This window comes from Dipteris shenzhenensis, chromosome 13 (assembly GCF_047967505.1).
Source record: "Dipteris shenzhenensis isolate YYH24624 ecotype China chromosome 13, Dip_SZ_1.0, whole genome shotgun sequence".
Taxonomy (NCBI): domain Eukaryota; kingdom Viridiplantae; phylum Streptophyta; class Polypodiopsida; order Gleicheniales; family Dipteridaceae; genus Dipteris; species Dipteris shenzhenensis.
This window is the reverse complement of record NC_141608.1, coordinates 35,525,612-35,532,023: the sequence shown is the minus strand read 5'-3', so window position 1 is coordinate 35,532,023 and position 6,412 is coordinate 35,525,612.

Sequence of the window (6,412 nt, the reverse complement as noted above, 5' to 3'; positions counted from 1 at the left end):
TGAATAAAGTCGACTGGTTTTTCTCTGTTTTCTCCTTCAATATGCAGCCATTGCTGCTCAGATTTCAGCACAAGGTAGCTCTAGGATGGAGAAGCTTGCCCTGAAAGGAATTAGACAAAGACAGAGCAGGCGCAGAGAAATCGTAGGAAGAAGAATCGACGACTTTCGTGCAATGGCGACCAGCAGAGCGCATATTTCTTCAATTGCTTGCAGCCCGAAATTTGCCCCAACAAGAGGGATCTCCAGCAGGAAGGGCGTGGGAAATGGGTGAGAATTGGAGGAGAACAAGCTCAAGCAAATTTTTGGAAGAAGAGGGAGAGATGGTGAAGAAGAAGAAGAGGAAGAAGATGATGATGTGGCAGAAATGGGCTCAAGGGGGATCAAATGGCTCTGATACCATGTTGGAACACTGAAAGGAAAGAGTAGAGTTGACACAAAATCAGAATACTTGCTTATAGAATGAAGAAGAAAGAGGTCCTTAAGTAGGCACCTCATACAAGGTCACTGACATCACTGATGACCTCAAAGCTCCACAATCATCTCCTCAATCTGCTCCTAGATTCACTCAATCATCCTATGTGGCTTTTCCACCACCTAACTGTGCTTGTGGGCACCTAACTGTGCCTCTAGCACTCACACATAGAAACATAAGGTGTGCCTGAGGCATACACCTTGAGATATCCCAACAGCAATGGCTGCATGTGAGGTAGCTTGGTTGCATAAGCTACTCTATGATATGCATCACTCTACAGATGGGCCAGTTGTCATTTATTGTGACAACATGAGCAGCATACACTTGGCAAAGAACCCAGTCTTTCATGCCAGAACAAAGCACATTGAGGTGCATTATCACTATGTGCGGGAGAAGGTTTTATTAGGTCTTATTGATCTAGTTTATGTCAGCATAGAGGATCAGGTAGCTGACATATTCACGAAAGCATTGGGTGCAGAGAAGCTGCGCAAGTTCAGAGACCTGCTTGGTGTGCAGGAATTGGGATTGAGCTCGAAGGGGAGTGTTGAGATATCGAGCTCCACTCGCGATATGCCAAGGTGACTGTTGTGCATTTATGTCACCGACTTGTTAGCTGGAGATGCGGTTGGTACACTGCCCATGAATAATAGCTGGATGACATCTATCCTTATCTACACTAGTCAGTTACTATGCCACCTTGGTTAGTTGAGTTTGGTTTTGAGACCCACATATAGGGTTCTTCTATTTCTTTGTACTAGTGTTCTTTTGGCTTTCACAACTAAGAAGAGGAAAACTGTTTTCAGCCTCCACCTTTGTGTGTATTCCCCCATTGTGATTGTGAGAAAGCCTCAAGTGAGACTCCTTCCCTCTCTCCCACTATCTTCACACACTGTAGTTTACATCCTCAATCGCAGCTACATGAAAGCTGTGAACGGGATTACTCCACTACAAGCCTTTTCTGGTAAGAAACCTTCAGCTGCACATTTTAGAGTTTTTGGATGTGATTGTTTTGTGCATGTCCCTGATGCTACCAAGACCAAATGGGAACCGAAGAGCCAGAAGTGTATTTTCTTGGGCTACAGTGAAGAGGCGAAGGGTTACTGTCTCTATAACCCTGTTACCAAGAAGGTAATTGTAAGTCGCGATGTGGTCTTCTCAGAACAACCGCATCAATTGGAGGAGGATGCTTCATTCCCAGACAACCAGGACCAAGATATCCATCCAGTACCACCATCAACAGTAGACCAAACTCCCCCAACAGTGCTTGGGAGGATTCAAGACAAAGAAGATGAAGAAGAGCTCGCAGAACCACAACGGCAATGGCCATTCTCAAAGTGGGTAAAGCAGCTTTTGGATGGCAGAGAACCTCTAACCATTGAGGAGGAACCATCCGAACACCGCCGGTCCAAGAGATTAGAGGAGCAAAGAAGGGCGCAGGAACACTTGGTCAACTATGCTTTGATGACAGAAGTGATCCGTGTTGATGAACCCAAGTGTCTTGAAGCGGCACAAGGCAATGATAGGTGGATGGAGGCTATGCAGTCGGAGTATGGCTCCATAATAAAGAACAACACTTGGGACCTTGTGGATCGACCACCAAAGTGCAAGGTAATCGGAACCAAGTGGGTGTACAAGATCAAGTACAAGTCCGACGACACATTGGATAAGTACAAGGCTCAGCTCGTGGAAAAAGGATTTGCACAGGTACATGGTTTTGATTATCAAGATACTTTTGCTCCCACAGCTCAACTAACCACAATTCGTAGTGTTTTGGCTTTAACTGCCTAAGGAAGTTGGCCCGTGTTTCAGATGGATGTGAAATCCGCCTTTCTGAATGGAGATCTCATGTATACAACCACCAAGTTTTGAGATCCCTGGTTCAGAAGGTAAAGTCTACAAACTGAAGAAGGCACTTTACAGGTTGAAACAGGCCCCACGAGCGTGGTACCAGCGAATTGATGCCTACTTTCTGCAAAAGGGGTTCAGGAGGAGCCCAACTGATGCAAATTTGTATATCTTCAGAGAAGGAGGCAGGTGTATGATCATGGTCCTTTATGTGGATGACCTTGTCATAACAGGGGACCATGAAGAGAAGATCTCGCAAACGAAGCAATTGCTAGGAAGACAGCAGGAGATCAGTGACAGAGTACTGTTTCTCACTTGGATCTGGAGTTGTGTCATGGGTCCGCAAGAAGCAACCCACAGTTGCTCTTTCTTCTACCGAGGCCAAGTATAAATCTGCATGCTTTGCTTCTTGCGAGGCAGTGTGGTTGAGGAGGATTTTAGGGGACATTGGTGCAGTGCAGAACAAGCCTATGCAGTTATCATGTGACAATCAGAGTTGCATGGCGATTGCAAAGAACCTGGTGTTCCATGCTCGCACAAAACACATTGAGATTCAATATCACTTTGTACACGAGCTGATCATGGATGGAGAGGTCGACTTGGTGTACTGTCCGACTACAAAGAATGCTGTGGACATCTTCACGAAGGCTCTTGGAAGAGACCTGCTGGAGAGGCATCTTCATCGACTTGGGATTGGGTTGAAAAAGTAAGTTCACTTGCAGGTGGACATTGAGGGGGGGTGTTAGATATCAATGCTCCACTCTCGTTGCTCCACTCTCGTGTAACTACGCGGGAACCAGCTAACTCTACTTGTAAGCCCCCCATATGAGAAGGCATTTGAGTAGCTTGGTTATCCGAGCATTTGGACACTAGATGGGAGCCATGTGTGGCCTGATGGCTGGACGGCTTTAGATAGAGTTGGCACACCGCCAACTAGGCTACATGCAAGTGCGGGAAGGCATCCCTTGACTGACCGCACTGAGGGTAGATGGAGCATTTCTTGGGGCAGCCCACTCGGGTTGCGGGGCTCGTTTGGAGCCTCAGATGATCCCGGATGGCTGTGGGCCGAACGATGACCGTAGGACAGTTGCTCTATTTTGCACACCGGTTCTATCGTATGGTCGGTGGCCTATTTTGAGACTGACCCCCAGTCGACCGTTTTGGGTGGACTGGGTCGGCCACCCAATTGAGCCTAATCGACTACGACTGGTGGCTATATAAGAGCAAGCCCATGAAGCCCATTTTATCACTGGCTACAGCAACCTTGATTCCTTAGCATTCAGCCTCCGTCTTCTACTGTTTCCAGCATGCCATCGAAGCTTCTTTCACAGGAGCACACGGCTGGGAGGCAGTGCCATCTATTGTATCAATTCTATAGTACTCAAATTTTTGATTCTCCATACTATCTTGTTTTCTCTCTTGCATACGAGATCCTGTTATCTGTTGAGCATAGATGTTGTATTATTTTCTTACAGGAACTGGGCTGTCAAGCTCTAGCAATTCATCTTTATCCCTAGTCATGGAAGAATTTTCAATTTGAACTTGAGAGAAGGTTGTTGGCTACGTAAAGAATTAGTAGCATGGGTCAAAGGGGCATACCAATTTATTAAAAAAGAAGACATCAAGTTTTTAATAACAATTCAAGGAAAGCAAGACCCAACTAGATGATGTTATCAAATAAAGTCATAACTTATGATAGAACTTGATAACATCATCAAGTTTTGTCATAATTTATTGATGAATCTCAGTAACATCATTGACTTTTATCACAACATATGACAAAACTTGATAACTATTAAAGTGATGGATCGAGCACTCCTAGTTTAGATACATGAAGAGCAAGATGATCAAGGAGGGTCAAAGACCATGAAAGAGACATTAAGTATGCAACACTCAATCTATTACAATATGTACATGAACAATACAAAGATAGGCTTCTTATATAGAGAGAGCCTATGAATAGTCAAGCCATGTGGGATCCTCTGATCCACCTATCATCCAATGGTAGTCCTTGCTCCACATCTTCACATCATGTAGTCCACATCCTTGGGTGGCTACTTTAATTCTTTCTACACCATACCTTAGCCTCTAATTTATGTGCACATGGCACCATATCTCAACACCTCCCCTTGGTGCCATGATCCATTGGCTATACTGCAAGGTGGTCAGTTACAAATCCATCACCTCCCCTTAGTGCATACCTTGCTACTTAAGGTGGTCAGATTTGATTACAAGAATATAGGCTAAAGGTGGAAAGGCTTTTGCTTCTCAATACATGTTGTTGTTGTCATTTTGCTCATGGCTTGATGATGACACCACGTAGTTGATTTGCTAGTTTTTCAATCTGCAGTCTTCTTCTTTGTGTCCCAACTTCTTGTAATGGTGGCACTTTGGTTTGTTCTTCAATCTACAACCACTTTGATAGTGACCCATCCTTTCGCAGTGGTAATACTTCGTTGATGCTTTGCTAAACAATGCTTGTTCTTCATGGTTGTTGCTGCATGTTGATGTAGATGTTGATGTCGATGCCTTCAACTCTCTTTCTTTCTCAAGAAGAGATGACACACATTCCTCAAATTTTGGATCTGGAAGATTCTTTAAGGTGGTTGTCAATGTGTTGTAATCTTCAAGCATGCTTGTAAGGAGGATTGCAAGTGCCTCCTTTTCTCCTAATTTTGCATTTATGCCTTCAAATTGGGTCATAATGCTTTTGATTTTATTGACAAATTGTGCCATGGATTCATGGAAGCTCATGTGCAAACCATAGAAATCAATCTTAAGATGAATTTCTTGGTTCTTTTCTTTTGCTCCCAACAATGTGTTCAAATTATCCCACGCATCTTTGGCATGATCCTTAGAGTCTATGTGATGAATTATGTTTGGACCCAAGTGCAAGCCAATGAGTGATGGTGTTGCTTCATCTTTTTCTTTCTAGGCTTCATTTTGTGCAATGGATATGTCTTCTTTTACAATCTTCCAAATCTTGTGGTGCATCAATAGATACCTCATTTGTGTTGACCAAGTGTGGAACCCTTCCCTAGTGAACTTCTCAGCAGTTGGGGAACGTATGTGCCATTGCAAAGGTCTTAATATTTAAAGAAACTTTCAAATCTGGTAGTGTCTAATTGCATGCATACAATTAAACTAACTTCTTAATAGGTGCACAGAGCTTAGAAAACTAGTTATTCTTCCTTTTTGCAGCATATGAAAATTCTTTTTGGATTGAAAGTTATGGCTTGTCAAAGTTTTTATGAAGAGAGAGTGGGCATGATGTGGCATAGGGTATTCCTATGCAATATTCAAAATAGTGCTTAGCAAGGAGCTATGTGCTTAAGTGGTTGGCATGCTGATGTGGCATATTGACACGTGTCAAATGACATGGCAAGATAAGCATGTGTGCCAAACCAGTTATAGGATTGAAGCTAACCATAGTTAATCCCTACATGCCACGTCGCATTTCCACATGGCCTAAGGTTATGAAACCTTGGGCTTTTGGATAAACATAGAGGTCTACATGGTGATGGTGTCGCTAGAGGATGAAGCCGCCTCTTGATTTTGTGTATTGATGTGACTCTTCTCCTTTGCCTGAGGATGTCTCCAGTTGATGTTGCTCTTGCATGATGGCTGATCATCGTTGTTCATCGTTGAGGCTTTTCTAGTTACCGGCATGGCTTCTATGAGCTAGCGTCACTGTTGTTATGGTGGACTGCTCGGGTGGAGCTATATAGCTTCTAACGCTCACTGTTGCTATCAATTGCTTAGTGCTTGCTGCACTAATGGACTCGGGGAGTAGTTATGGCAATCAGCAGTAGTAGGAGTTGAGGCAAGGAGAATAAAGTGGATGGAGCTTTGGGTCGTTGAAGAGGTAGTGTGTTGCAATACATACAGAGGATGCCACTACACAATTAGAGAAGGCTATGGTTGAAATCAGCAAGATTGTTACTTGTCGTTGGCGGCTCTCTGATGAACTACTCTCTGACATCAATGTGTTTTATCCTCGAGTCATATAGTGGATTCTTGGGCCAATTCTTGAGGCAATTGATAATCACAATATATTGTTGTGGCTTTGATTCATCGAAGTAATCTGTTTATGAC